This window comes from Oncorhynchus mykiss, chromosome 32, assembly GCF_013265735.2.
Source record: "Oncorhynchus mykiss isolate Arlee chromosome 32, USDA_OmykA_1.1, whole genome shotgun sequence".
In the NCBI taxonomy this organism is placed as follows: domain Eukaryota; kingdom Metazoa; phylum Chordata; class Actinopteri; order Salmoniformes; family Salmonidae; genus Oncorhynchus; species Oncorhynchus mykiss.
The window spans coordinates 5323469-5339793 of record NC_050572.1 but is presented as its reverse complement, the minus strand read 5'-3'; the positions used below and the strand labels follow the sequence as shown (position 1 = coordinate 5339793).

The 16325-nt window shown below is 43.4% G+C and overlaps 1 protein-coding gene across 1 annotated transcript in view; it reads right to left on the bottom strand.

Annotated features, from left to right (window-relative positions):
• Positions 1–16325, bottom strand: part of dlgap3 (discs, large (Drosophila) homolog-associated protein 3) — a 116817-nt gene that overhangs the window by 72832 nt on the left and 27660 nt on the right. The window lies entirely within an intron of this gene.

The window sequence follows — 16325 nt, the reverse complement described above, 5'->3', positions numbered from 1 at the left end:
TCAGCTCTTGGAATATCCAGGGCCTATACTCTTCACATTTTGGTTATAAAACAACTAATCCAGAATTGATTAAAAACATCAAGGGACAGGACATCATAATCCTACTGGAAACATGGTGTCGTGGAGACATAGATACTCAGTGTCCCTCAGGCTATAGAGAAAGTTTACTACCATCAATCAAACATAAAAATGTTAAACGGGGCCGAGACTCAGGTGGAATCATCATTTGGCATAAGCAGGACTTAGCACTGAATGAAATGAAAAAAGGTACCACTCACATTTGGCTAAAACTTAACAAAGGTACAATCTATTGTGACAATGATGTATACATATGTGCAGCTTATGCTCCTCCTTCAGATTCATCATATTATGATGATCAGTTTTTTGACAATCTCCAGACAGAAATCATTACATTTCAGGCGCAGGGTAAAGTGCTTCTTTGTGGAGATTTCAATGCAAGAACAGGTTCTGAGCCTGACTACACTGATGCGGGAGGTAACCACCACATATTTGGACACCCCTCCTTGTACAGTAGCCCTATTATAAATAATAGAAACAGTCCTGACCAAATACTGAACAAAAATGGAAAAGAGTTAGTACATCTCTGTCGAGCCTTAGGCCTGTACATGCTTAATGGTAGAATCAGAGGGGACTCTTTAGGTCAGTTTACTTACTGCTCAGCTCTTGGGACAAGTGTAGTCGATTATGCCATCACTGACATTGACCCCTCCTCCATTAGTGCATTCACTGTCAGACCACAGACACCATTGTCAGATCACAGTCAGATCAACGTGTTTCTGAAGAAATTAACCGGCAATATTCATTCAAAAAAACAGCCCAATAAACTTTACAACATAAACCAATCGTTCAGATGGGCTCCAAACAGTGCAGAGGCATTCATTGAAACATTGAACTCAAATGAAATGATGAACTCTATACAGTTTTTCAATAACTCACAGTACCAAAACAATAAAGATGGTGTCAATTCAGCTACCCAAAACATCAACTGCATATTCCAAAAAGCAGCATCGAAAGCAAATTTGAGAAAACCAAAGCAATGCAACATCAGAAGCAAAAATCTAAATGTTACTGACAAATGGTTTGATAATGAATGTAAAACAATTAGAAAACACCTAAGACAAATGTCAAACAAAAAACATAAGCAGCAAAACAACCCAGAGCTACGATATGAATACTTTGAAACTCTGAAACAGTATAAACAAACACTGAAATGCAAGAAATTGAATTATACCAACAAGACACTTGATGAAATTGAAAACGCAATTGACCAAAATCAGTTCTGGGACATGTGGAACAATTTAAGCACAACAAAGCCACAAGAATTAGCCATACAAGATGTAGGAATTTGGAAAACTTACTTTGATAAGCTATACAAAAACATCCCACAAAAAGACTTAAACCAGAACCAATTAGAAATTAAAGAAAAATTGAACATCCTGGAATCAGTCATTAAAAACAACCAAAATCCATTAGATTACCCAATAACCCAACAAGAACTAAATGAAAAGCTAAAATCTATTAAATCAAAAAAGGCTTGTGGTGTAGACAACATCAGAAATGAAATGCTGAAAAACAGCACACCTGAGTTGCAAAATGCTGTGCTTAAATTGTTCAACATGGTTTTAACTTCTGGCTGCTTCCCTGATGTCTGGAACCAGGGGCTCATCTCCCCTATCCACAAAAGTGGAGACAAATCAGACCCCAATAATTACAGGGGAATTTGCGTCAACAGTAACTTGGGAAAGATTTTCTGTAGCATTTTGAATTCAAGAATTCAAACCTTTCTTCAAGAAAAAAATGTAATAAGTAAATGTCAAATTGGCTTTCTCCCTAACCATCGCACTACTGACCATATATACACCTTACACACACTAATTAATAAACACGTCCACCAAAAAAAAGAGGGCAAAATCTTTGCTTGCTTTATTGACTTTAAAAAAGCATTTGATTCGATTTGGCACGAAGGGCTATTCTACAAAATTCTACAAAGTGGGCTTGGTGGTAAGGTGTATGACTTAATAAAATGTATGTACACAGAAAATAAATGTGCAATAAAAATCAAAAACCAAAGAACAGAATTTTTTTCACAATGTCGAGGTGTGAGACAAGGCTGCAATTTGAGTCCAAATCTTTTCAACATTTATATCAATGAATTAGCAGACATGTTGGACCAATCTCCAGCCCCAGGACTCACACTATTTGACACAGAGGTGAAATACCTGCTATATGCTGATGACTTGGTACTTCTATCACCAACCAAAGAAGGTCTTCAACAAAACATTAATATTCTGGAGCAATATTGCCATAATTGGGCCCTGGCAGTAAATTTCCAAAAAACTAAAATCATGATTTTCCAAAAAAAACCCAGATGTCAGAAACACAAATGTAAATTCACCCTGAACAACACCTTAATTGAACACACAAAACATTACACCTACCTTGGTCTGACCATATCTGCATCGGGAAACTTTAATATGGCAGTGAAGGCACTCAAAGAAAAAGCCCGCAGAGCAATGTATGCAATAAAAATGAAATTATTCAAAATCAACATCCCAATTAGAATTTGGACTAAAATATTTGACAGTGTAATCCTACCAATAGCACTTTATGGAAGTGAGGTTTGGGGGCCACTCAATAAACTGGATTTTAAAATGTGGGACAAACATCCAATTGAAGCCCTACATGCAGAATTCTGTCGGAAAATTCTACAAGTCCAGAGAAATACACCAACTAATGCATGTAGGGCAGAATTGGGCCGTTTTCCAGTAATAATGAAAATACAGAAAAGATCATTAAAATTTTGGCTACATCTAAATTCAAGTCCAAATTCGAGTCTGCAATTTAAAGCACTTCAAGCCCAAGAGCTGAGCCCAGAAACGAGCCCTCTCAGTCAGCTGGTGTTGGACCTCACCAACCAAGCTGACGCCAGCACTGCTTCAAAAGAAAGAATTCCAATAAGCAAAATTATGAACCAATCAAAGGAATCATATTTACAATACTGGAAAAACGAAACAAAATCCCAAAGCCGACTAAATTGCTATCTGACCCTAAACAGAGAATATGAATTGGCTGATTATCTCTACTCTGTCAGAGATACGAAGCAGAGACAGATCCTTACCAAGTACAGGCTGAGTGACCACCGATTGGCAATAGAAACCGGCAGACATAAAAAGACATGGCTACCCAAAGAGGAGCGTGTATGTGGTCACTGCATGACAGGGGAGGTAGAGACAGAGATGCACTTTCTCCTTTACTGTGATAAATATTCCTCACAAAGAGATTCATTATTCACAGAAATGACTACATATATTCCACATTTTTACAAATTGAACCCAGAGGAAAAACTAAGAATACTCATGGGCGAAGGAGCAATGGCTCCTCTTGCAGCCAAATATGTATTTTCCTGCCATAGCCTGAGGGACACTGAATAATAACATCTGCATAGTAAACAGTAACTTACTTATTATTACTATTATTGTTATTACTATAATTATTAATGTTTACTGTAGACTGTTACCATTTTATTGTTATTATTTTTGTATTTAATTTTGTATTATTATTATTATTATTTACTACCATTTTATATTATTATTTGCTATCATTTACAATTTTGTTACAATGTATACTGTATACATTGTTGCTTTGGCAATATTGACACAATGTTTTTCATGCCAATAAAGCAGCTTGAATTTGAATTTGAATTTGAATTTGAGAGAGAGAGAGAGAGAGAGAGAGAGAGAAACAGAGAGAGAGACAGAGAGAGAGAGAGAAACAGAGAGAGAGGGTGAGAGGTAGAGAGAGAGAGAAAGAGAGAGAGGGATAGAGACAGAGACACAGAGAGAGAGAGAGAGAGAGAGAGAGAGAGAGAGGGTGAGAGGTAGACAGGGAGAGAACAGTGATATTCGGCAGAGCGTCTGATCCGTGTGGAGGATGAGAGATAATCCTTGTATTCTATTGTCTCCTGTTTTCAAACCAATTATTATAATATTATTATTATCTCCCCTGCTTCACGAAAGAGCCTTAATGAGGACAGCTTTGGAGTGTTGGGGCACAGTCAGGCGGATGAGGATAAAGAGATGGAGAGAGGAAAGTACAGGGAGGAAAGGAGAGAGAGAGAGAGAGAAAGAGGGAGAGAGACAGAGAGAGAGAGACAGAGAAAGAAAGAGAGAGACACAGATAGAGAGAGACAGAGAGAGAGAGAGACAGTACTTTAACCATTTGTACATTGTTACAACACTGTATATATATATTGTATATATATATTGTATATATATATATATATATATATATATATATATATATATATATATAATATGACATTTGTAATGTCTTTATTGTTTTGAAACGTCTGTATGTGTAATGTTTACGTTTAATTTTTATTGTTTATTTCACTTTTGTATATTATCTACCTCACTTGCTTTGGCAATGTTAACACATGTTTCCCATGCCAATAAAGCCTCTTGAATTGAATTGAGTTGAATTGACAGAGAAAGAGAGAGGGAGAAAGAGAGAGGGAGAAAGAGAGAGGGAGAGACAGAGAGAGAGAGAGGGAGAGACAGAGAGAGAGACAGAGAGACAGAGAAAGAGAGAGAGAGAGACATAGACAGAGAGAGGTAGAGAAAGAGAGAGAGACACAGAGAGAGAGAGAGAGAGAGAGAGAGAGAGAGAGAAAGACAGCAGCACCTAGATCTTACGCACAGATTCTGTCAGACCTGGGCCCTGACAGTAAATCTCAGTAAGACCAAAATAATGGTATTCCAAAAAAGGTCCAGTCACCAGGACCACAAATACAAATTCCATATAGACACTGTTGCCCTAGAGCACACAAAAAACTATACATACCTTGGCCTAAACATCAGCGCCACAGGTAGCTTCCACAAAGCTGTGAACGTTCTGAGAGACAAGGCAAGAAGGGCATTCTATACCATCAAAAGAAACATTTCAACATACCAATTAGGATTTGGCTAAAAATACTTGAATCAGTCATAGAGCCCATTGCCCTTTATGGTTGTGAGGTCTGGGGTCCGCTCACCAACCAAGACTTCACAAAATGGGACAAACACCAAATTGAGACTCTGCACACAGAATTCTGCAAAAATATCCTCTGTGTACAACATAGAACACCAAATAATGCATGCAGAGCAGAATTAGGCCGATACCCGCTAATTATCAAAATCCAGAAAAGAGCCGTTAAATTCTACAACCACCTAAAAGGAAGCGATTCACAAACCTTCCATAACAAAGCCATCACCTACAGAGAGATGAACCTGGAGAAGAGTCCCCTAAGCAAGCTGGTCCTGGGGCTCTGTTCACAAACACAAACACACCCCACAGAGCCCCAGGACAGCAACACAATTAGACCCAACCAAATCATGAGAAAACAAAAAGATAATCAATTGACACATTGGAAAGAATTTACAAAAAAAACTAACTAGAATCCTTCACAGTTTTATTTGAGACATTAAGATTAATTGTCAGATTCAACAGAAGATCTCTTTGTTTCTTGGGACCTAGAAAAAGCATCTCTGTTTTGTCCGAGTTTAAAAGTAGAAAGTTTGCAGCCATCCACTTCCTTATGTCTGAAATACATGCTTTTAGCGAGGGCAATTTTGGGGCTTTACCATGTTTCATTGAAATGCACAGCTGTGTGTCATCCGTATAGCAGTGAAAGTTAACATTTTGTTTTCAAATGACATCCCCAAGAGGTAAAATCAATTGTGAAAACAATAGTGGTCCTAAAACGGAACCTTGAGGAACACCGAAATTTACAGTCAGAGGACAAACCATTCACAGAGACAAACTGATATCTTTCCAACAGATAAGATGTAAACCAGGCCAGAACTTGTCCGTGTAGACCAATTTGGGTCTCCAATCTCTCTAAAAGAATGTGGTGATCGATGGTATCAAAAGCAGCACTAAGGTCTAGGAGCACGAGGACAGATGTAGAGCCTCTGTCTGATGCCATTAAAAGGTAATTTACCACCTTCACAAGTGCAGTCTCAGTGCTATGATGGGGTCTTAAACCAGACTGAAGCATTTCGTATACATTGTTTGTATACGAAAGGCTGCGCAACAGCCTTTTCTAAAAATTTTGAGAGAAATGGAAGATTCGATATAGGCCGATAGTTTTTAATATTTTCTGGGTCAAGGTTTGGCTTTTTCAAGAGAGGCTTTATTACTGCCACTTTTAGTGAGTTTGGTACACATCCGGTGGATAGAGAGCCGTTTATTATGTTCAACATAAGAGTGCCAAGCACAGGAAGCAGCTCTTTCAGTAGTTTCAGTAGAATAGGGTCCAGTATGCAGCTTGAAGGGGCAGAGTTGTGCAGACTCAGGAAACTGAGCTTTGAAGGAATACGCAGATTTAAAGAGGAGTCCGTAATTTGCTTTCTAATAATCATGATCTTTTCCTGAAAGAAGTTCACGAATTTATTACTGCTGAAGTGGGGAATCTCTCTCTTGGGGAATGCTGCTTTTTTGTTTTGCGACAGTATCAAAAAGGAATTTCGGATTGGTCTTATTTTCCTCAATTAAGTTGGAAAAATAGGATGATCGAGCAGCAGTGAGGGCTCTTCAATACTGTCAATACTGGTACTGTCTTTCGAAGCTAGTCGGAAGACTTCCAGTTTGGTGGGAAGACCAGTGAGTGGTTGGGCTGGCGATTCAGACAGTTAGCAGGCCGTGGCTAGCAAGCTAGCATAAGGACCTTAGAGGGACGTCACGATGGGGGAAAAGTCTGTTTTTGCCTTCTCGTGCGGTGACGTCGATAGCCCAGTCGTAGAATTAGTAGTGTTCCAAGTAGCAGAGGGGAAGGTTATTCTATAGGAGGGTAGCTCTCCGGGAACAGAGTTGGAGTGAACCTATAGGAGAGTAGCTCTCCAGGAACAGGGTTGGAGTGAACCTATAGGAGAGTAGCTCTCTAGGAACAGGGTTGGAGTAAACCTATAGGAGGGTAGCTCTCCGGGAACAGGGTTGAAGTGAACCTATAGGAGGGTAGCTCTCCAGGAACAGGGTTGGAGTGAACCTATAGGAGGGTAGCTCTCCGGGAACAGGGTTGGAGTGAACCTATAGGAGGGTAGCACTCCGGGAACAGGGTTGGAGTGAACCTATAGGAGGGTAGCTCTCCAGGAACAGGGTTGGAGTGAACCTATAGGAGGGTAGCTCTCCAGGAACAGGATTATGGTGAACCTATAGGAGGGTAGCTCTCCAGGAACAGGGTTATGGTGAACCTATAGGAGGGTAGCTCTCCAGGAACAGGGTTGGAGTGAACCTATAGGAGGGTAGCTCTCCAGGAACAGGATTATGGTGAACCTATTGGAGGGTAGCTCTCCAGGAACAGGGTTGGAGTGAACCTATAGGAGGGTAGTTCTCCAGGAACAGGATTATGGTGAACTTATAGGAGGGTAGCTCTCCAGGAACAGGGTTGGAGTGAACCTATAGGAGGGTAGCTCTCCAGGAACAGGGTTGGAGTGAACCTATAGGAGGGTAGCTCTCCAGGAACAGGGTTATGGTGAACCTATAGGAGGGTAGCTCTCCAGGAACAGGGTTATGGTGAACCTATAGGAGGGTAGCTCTCCAGGAACAGGATTATGGATACCTATAGGAGGGTAGCTCTCCAGGAACAGGGTTATGGTGAACCTATAGGAGGGTAGCTCTCCAGGAACAGGGTTGGAGTGAACCTATAGGAGGGTAGTTCTCCAGGAACAGGATTATGGTGAACCTATAGGAGGGTAGCTCTCCAGGAACAGGGTTATGGTGAACCTATAGGAGGGTAGCTCTCCAGGAACAGGGTTGGAGTGAACCTATAGGAGGGTAGCTCTCCAGGAACATGGTTGGAGTGAACCTATAGGAGGGTAGCTCTCCAGGAACAGGGTTGGAGTGAACCTATAGGAGGGTAGCTCTCCAGGAACAGGGTTATGGTGAACCTATAGGAGGGTAGCTCTCCAGGAACAGGATTATGGTGAACCTATGGGAGGGTAGCTCTCCAGGAACAGGGTTATGGTGAACCAATAGGAGGGTAGTTCTCCAGGAACAGGGTTATGGTGAACCTATAGGAGGGTAGCTCTCCAGGAACAGGGTTGGAGTGAACCTATAGGAGGGTAGCTCTCCAGGAACAGGGTTATGGTGAACCTATAGGAGGGTAGCTCTCCAGGAACAGGATTATGGTGAACCTATGGGAGGGTAGCTCTCCAGGAACAGGGTTATGGTGAACCAATAGGAGGGTAGCTCTCCAGGAACAGGGTTATGGTGAACCAATAGGAGGGTAGCTCTCCAGGAACAGGGTTATGGTGAACCTATAGGAGGGTAGCTCTCCAGGAACAGGGTTGGGCGGCCCTGTTATAGGTCCTCATGGGAGACTTGAATCAAAATGTCATGACTGCAGCTCAAACGGGACAGAAGATATTCTTGTTCAAAGTTCAGAATTTTGAGCTGATTACTATAAGGTCCCTTTGAGCCAATGAGTGTAATTTTTGTAAATCGCATGTAACTATTGTACGTACGGAGTCAGATCCCTCGTCCACCGTTGATTTCATCATGGGGGGACAATTAACAGAGCGAGGTATGATATATTATCAAATAGATATTTGAAAAACACCTTGAGGTTGATTATAAAAAACGTTTGCCATGTTTCTGTCGATATTGTGGATATAATTTGGAATTTTTGTCTGCGTTGTCGTGACCGCTATTTCCGGTGGATTCCTGGGCATAACGCACCAAACTAACGGAGGCATTTGGATATAAAAAATATCTTTATGGAACAAAAGGAACATTTGCTGTCTAACTGGGAGTCTCGTGATTGGAAACATCCGAAGATCATCAAAGGTAAACGATTAATTTGATTGCTTTTCTGAATTTCGTGACCAAGTTACCTGCCGCTAGGTGTACATAATGTTTTGCATATATATAGATAAACTTACACAAACGCTTGTATTGCTTTCGCTGTAAAGCATCATTTCAAACTCTGAGACGACAGGTGGATTAACAAAAGGCTAAGCTGTGTTTCACTATATTTCACTTGTGATTTCATGGCTATGAATATTTTCTAGTAAGATTATTTGACCGTTGCGCTATGGTATTTAACGTAGTTGGGGGGGGGGGGGGGGGGGGGTTCCGAGACGTTAATGGTCTAAAACTAGCACAGTCTTACAAGTGAAAGTTCCCTGGCTTTATGTACAGTGCCTTTGGAAAGTAATCAGACCCTTTCACTTATCCTAAAATGATTTAGTTTTTTAAATCATCAACAATCTACACACATAATGACCTTTTTAGAATTAATGTGGTAACATTTTAAAACCAGTTTTTGCTTTGTCTTTATGGGGTATAGTTTGCAGATTGAAGAGGGGAAAAAACTGTAAAGGCTGTAATGTAACAAAATGTGGAAAAAGTTAAAGGGTCTGAAAGCACTTTTGTAAGTACGTCATACGCAATATCTCAGACAATATCTCAGACAATATCTCAGACAATATCTCAGACAATATCTCAGACAATATCTCAGACAATATCTCAGACACCATTGCCCTGATTGAGACTCCACAATTAGGCACTGTTGTTACGTTAGTCATACGCAATATCTCAGACACCATTGCCCTGATTGAGACCACCTGACCAAGTCCTAAAGCAACGGGACTCCCTAAATGTTTCTTCTTTAAGGTTGCTGCCCTATCATCGCCCATCTTCAACCTTTTTATCCTGTCTCTCCTCTCAAAGGGGAGGTTTCCATTGCTTGGAAGGCAGCCACGGTACGTCCTTTATTTAAAGGGGAAGAATCGTCATTTATTTAAAGGAGAAGATCAAGCTGATCCTAGCTGTTATAGGCCAATTTCTATTTTGACCTGTTTATCAAAAGTGTTGGAAAAACTGAATCAACTGACTGGCTTTCTTGATGTCTATAGTATTCTCTCTGGTATGCAATCCGGTTTCCACTCAGGTTATGTATGTGCCACTGCAACCTTAAAGGTCCTCAATGATGTCACTATTGCCCTTGATTCTAAGCAATGTTGTGCTGATATTTTTATTGACTTGGCCAAAGCTTTTGATACGGTAGACCATTCCATTCTTGTGGGCCGGCTAAGGAGTATTGGTGTCTCTGAGGGGTCTTTGGCCTGGATTGCTAACTGCCTCTCTCAAAGAGTGCCGTGTATAAAGTCAGAAAATCTGCTGTCTCAGCCACTGCCTGTCACCAAGGGAGTACCCCAAGGCTCAATCCTAGGTCCCACGCTCTTCTCAATTTACATCAACAACTCAAGCAGTAGGAAGCGCTCTCATCCATTTATATGCAGAAGATACAGTCTTATACTCAGCTGGTCCCTCCACAAATGTTGTGTTAAATGCTCTACAACAAAGATTTCTTAGTGCCCAACAAGCTATCTCTACCCTTAATTAACCTTGTTCTGAACACCTCCAAAACAAAGGCCATGTGGTTTGGTAAGAAGAATGCTCCTCTTCCCACAGGTCTAAACCTCTGAGGGTTTAGAGCTTGAAGTAGTCACCTCATACAAGTACTTGTGAGTGTGCATATATGGTACACTGTCCTTCTCTCAGAACATACAGTGGGGCAAACAAGTATTTAGTCAGCCACCAATTGTGCAAGTTCTCCCACTTAAAAAGATGAGAGAGGCCTGTAATTTTCATCATAGGTACACTTCAACTATGACAGACAAAATGAGAAAAAAAATCCAGAACATCACATTGTAGGATTTTTAATTAATTTATTTGCAAATAATGGTGGAAAATACTACCATGTTGTGTTGCTACCATGTTGTGTTGTTATGTTGTGTTGCTACCATGTTGTGTTGCCACCATGTTCTTCTCATGTTGTGTTGTTATGTTGTGTTGCTACCATGTTGTGTTGCCACCATGTTCTTGTCATGTTGTGTTGCTACCATGTTGTGTTGTTATGTTGTGTTGCCACCATGTTCTTGTCATGTTGTGTTGCTACCATGTTGTGTTGTTATGTTGTGTTGCTACCATATTGTTGTCATGTTGTGTTGCCACCATGTTGTTGTCATGTTGTGTTGCTACCATATTGTGTTGTCATGTTGTGTTGCTACCATGTTGTGTTGTCATGTTGTGTTGCTACCATATTGTGTTGCCACCATGTTGTTGTCATGTTGTGTTGCTACCATGTTGTGTTGCCACCATGTTGTTGTGTTGTTGTGTTGCTACCATGTTGTGTTGCCACCATGTTGTTGTCATGTTGTGTTGTTACCATGTTGTTGTTATGTTGTGTTGCTACCATGCTGTGTTGTCATGTGTTGCTGCCATGCTATGTTGATCTCTTAGGTCTCTCTTTATGTAGTGTGGTCTCTCTTGTTGGAATGTGTGTTTTGTCCTAGATTTATATTTTATTTTTAATCCCATCCTCTGTCCCCGCAGGAGACCTTTTGCCTTTTGGTAGGCCGTCATCGTAAATAAGAATTTGTTCTTAACTGACTTGCCTAGTTAAATAAAGTTTTTTTTTTTTTAAATACAAATAAATATAGGATGCACATGATGAAACTTGAAACATGCATGAATATGTGCAGGTCCTATTTTATAGCCATTAGCTTGTAACAATTACTTCTGCTTTTATCAGCATTTATCTACACATTAGCGACTGTGTGTGTCTGTGTGTTTCCTGAGGGAGTGCAAGGCTGGCAGATTTCAGTCACACTGATGCTCCCACAGTGACCTACAGCGCCAGCTGATCCAACACTTGCGAAAACACACACACGCTCGCTCGCTCGCACCTAACAGCATCGAGGCAAAGTGAGTGAGAAAGAGAGAGAGAGTGAGAGACCAACTGAAAGTGAGAGATAAGGATGAGAGAGCAGAGAGATTCAAGGCGAGAGATTCAAGGCGAAATTTGACAATTTAGCAGGTCACCCATGACGTCGGGAGAGGCGGTCAAAATATCCGCTAGGGGCAAAAACAATCTAGACAAGTAAACAATACCAGAGCTGGGAGCAGAGCCAACCCTACCCCTACCCTACCCCAACCCTACCCCTACACTACCCCAACCCTACCCCTACTCCTACCCCATAACCCTACCCCTACACTACCCCAACCCTACTCCTACCCCAACCCCTACACTACCCCTACACTACTCCTACCCCAACCCTACCCCTACACTACCCCAACCCCTACACTACCCCAACCCTACTCCTACTCCATAACCCTACAATAGACTACACCTACCCCTACCCCTACACTACCCCTACCCTAGCCCTAACCCTACTCTACCCCCTACCCTACACCTAAAATATCCGCTAGGGGCAAAAACAATCTAAACAAGTAAACAATACCAGAGCTGGGAGCAGAGCCAACCCTACCCCTACTCCTACCCCATAACCCTACAATAGACTACACCTACCCCTACCCCTACACTACCCCTACCCTAGCCCTAACCCTACCCCTACTCTACCCCATAACCCTACCCCTACACTACCCCAACCCTACTCCTACCCCAACCCTACCCCTACTCCATAACCCTACAATAGACTACACCTACCCCTACTCCTACCCCAACCCTACCCCTACTCCATAACCCTACAATAGACTACACCTACCCCTACACTACCCCTACCCCTACTCCTACCCCATAACCCTACAATAGACTACACCTACCCCTACACTAACCCTACACTACCCCAACCCTACCCCTACTCCTACCCCATAACCCTACTCCTACACTACCCCAACCCTACCCCTACTCCATAACCCTACAATAGACTACACCTACCCCTACTCCTACCCCAACCCTACTCCTACTCCATAACCCTACAATAGACTACACCTACCCCTACACTACCCCTACCCCTACTCCTACCCCATAACCCTACAATAGACTACACCTACCCCTACACTACCCCTACCCTACCCCTACTCCTACCCCATAATCCTACAATAGACTACACCTACCCCTACACTACACCTACCCCTACCCCTACACTACCCAAACCCTACCCCTACTCCTACCCCATAATCCTACAATAGACTACACCTACCCCTACCCCTACACTACCCAAACCCTACCCCTACTCCGACCTCATAATCCTACAATAGACTACACCTACCCCTACACTACCCCAACCCTACCCCTACTCCTACCCCATAACCCTACAATAGACTACACCTACCCCTACACTACCCCTACCCTACCCCTACCCTACCCCTACCCCTACACTAGACTACACCTACCCCTACCCCTACACTACCCCAACCCTACCCCTACTCCTACCCCATAACCCTACAATAGACTACACCTACCCCTACACTACCCCTACCCCTACACTACCCCTACCCTACCCCTACTCCTACCCCATAACCCTACAATAGACTACACCTACCCCTACACTACCCCAACCCTACTCCTACTCCTACCCCATAACCCTACAATAGACTACACTACTCCTACCCTACCCCTACCCTACCCCTACCCCTACACTAGACTACACCTACCCCTACCCCTACACTACCCCAACCCTACCCCTACCCCATAACCCTACAATAGACTACACCTACCCCTACCCCTACACTACCCCAACCCTACCCCTACTCCTACCCCATAACCCTACAATAGACTACACCTACCCCTACACTACCCCAACCCTACCCCTACTCCTACCCCATAACCCTACAATAGACTACACCTACCCCTACACTACCCCAACCCTACCCCTACTCCTACCCCATAACCCTACAATAGACTACACCTACCCCTACACTACCCCTACCCTACCCCTACCCCTACTCTATCCCCTACCCTACACCTACCCCTACCACTATCCCAACCATACCCTACCCCTACCCTACCCCCTACCCTAACCCTACCCTAGCCCTACCCCTACTCTACCCCCTACCCTATCCCTACCCTACCCCTACTCTACCCCCTACCCTAAACCTACCCCTACCCTACCCCTACTCTAACCACTACCCTACCCCTATCCCTACCCACACTCTACCCCCTACCCTACCGCTACCACTACCCCAACCCTACCCTACCCTACCCCTACCCTAACCCTAACCCTACCCCTACTCTATCCCCTACCCTACCCCTTGCCCTACCCTACCCCAACCCTACCCTACACCTACCCTAGCACTACCCCTACTCTACCCTACCCTACCCTTACCCTACCCTACCCCTACTCTACCCCCTACCCTACCCTACCCTACCCCAACCCTACCCCTACCCCAACCCTACCCCTACCCTACCCTACCCTACCTTACCCTACCTTACCCTACCCCTACTCTACCCCCTACCCTTACCATACCCTACCCCTACTCTACCCCCTACCCTACCCCTACCCTACCCTACCCCTACTCTACCCCCTACCCTACCCTACCCCTAACCCTAACCTACTCCCTAACCCTAACCCCTAACCCTACCCTACCCCAAACTTCAACTGCTGTATTTATGAACAACTGCTGCCATGATTCAACCGCACGCTAAATTATTATATTTCCAGACTGTATGTGGAGAATCATAAATACAGGATATGTCTGTAGCTCAGCCAGGAGCTGTGTTCATAAATACAGGATATATCTGTAGCTCAGCCAGGAGCTTTGTGCATAAATACAGGATATGTCTGTAGCTCAGCCAGGAGCTGTGTTCATAAATACAGGATATGTCTGTAGCTCAGCCAGGAGCTGTGTTCATAAATACAGGATATGTCTGTAGCTCAGCCAGGAGCTGTGTTCATAAATACAGGATATGTCTGTAGCTCAGCCAGGAGCTGTGTGCATAAATACAGGATATGTCTGTAGCTCAGCCAGGAGCTGTGTTCATAAATACAGGATATGTCTGTAGCTCAGCCAGGAGCTGTGTTCATAAATACAGGATATGTCTGTAGCTCAGCCAGGAGCTGTGTTCATAAATACAGGATATGTCTGTAGCTCAGCCAGGAGCTGTGTTCATAAATACAGGATATGTCTGTAGCTCAGCCAGGAGCTGTGTGCATAAATACAGGATATATCTGTAGCTCAGCCAGGAGCTGTGTTCATAAATACAGGATATGTCTGTAGCTCAGCCAGGAGCTGTGTTCATAAATACAGGATATGTCTGTAGCTCAGCCAGGAGCTGTGTGCATAAATAAAGGATATGTCTGTAGCTCAGCCAGGAGCTGTGTTCATAAATACAGGATATGTCTGTAGCTCAGCCAGGAGCTGTGTGCATAAATACAGACTACGGACAAAAAAACACCTTAAAGAGAGAGCTAAAGAGAGAGAGAGGGAGAGAGAGAGCTAAAGAGAGAGAGAGGGAGAGAGAGAGCTAGAGAGAGAGAGAGAGCTAAAGAGAGAGAGAGAGAGAGCTAAAGAGAGAGCTAAAGAGAGAGAGGGAGAGAGAGAGCTAAAGAGAGAGAGAGGGAGAGAGAGAGCTAAAGAGAGAGAGAGAGAGAGATAGAGAGCTAAAGAGAGAGAGAGAGAGAGAGCTAAAGAGAGAGAGAGCTAAAGAGAGAGAGAGCTAAAGAGAGAGATAGAGAGAGAGAGAGAGAGCTAAAGAGAGAGAGCTAAAGAGATAGAGAGCTAGAGAGAGATAGAGAGAGAGCTAAAGAGAGAGAGAGAGCTAAAGAGAGAGAGAGAGAGAGAGAGAGCTAAAGAGAGAGAGAGCTAAAGAGAGAGAGAGGGAGAGAGAGAGCTAAAGAGAGAGAGAGGGAGAGAGAGAGCTAAAGAGAGAGAGAGCTAAAGAGAGAGAGAGAGATAGAGAGCTAAAGAGAGAGAGAGAGAGAGCTAAAGAGAGAGAGAGCTAAAGAGAGAGAGAGCTAAAGAGAGAGAGAGAGAGAGAGAGAGCTAAAGAGAGAGAGCTAAAGAGATAGAGAGCTAGAGAGAGAGAGAGAGAGAGCTAAAGAGAGAGAGAGCTAAAGAGAGAGAGAGAGAGAGAGAGAGAGAGAGAGAAATGTAATATAGCTAATATAAACCTCTTTAAGTCCGGAACAGTAATGGGACAGGGTAACGCCAAACTGTTTCAGCTGGACTTTCACCAAATTAAATAATTTGCCCAGCAGGAGTAGCTCTCCCTTGAGAAAGATACCCCCACCCCGAGCGGGTCAGACCAGGCCTCTTCATTATATAATCCCACAGACGAGCAACCCCCAGCGGACAGTCAACCTCCCAGCACAGATTACTACTTCCTCATTGAAATGAAGGATACATTCACCCAGCTGGAGGTAAGGCAGGTGGAGCTGGAAGAGCAGGTGATTACACTCCAGTCAGCACAGACCCAGACAACAGTCCAGCACAACAACACCCCCTTAACAAGACCCGGAGAGTTGGAGGTGGACAGAGACATATCTGCACTCTGGACAGTGGTGAGACAACTTCAACAG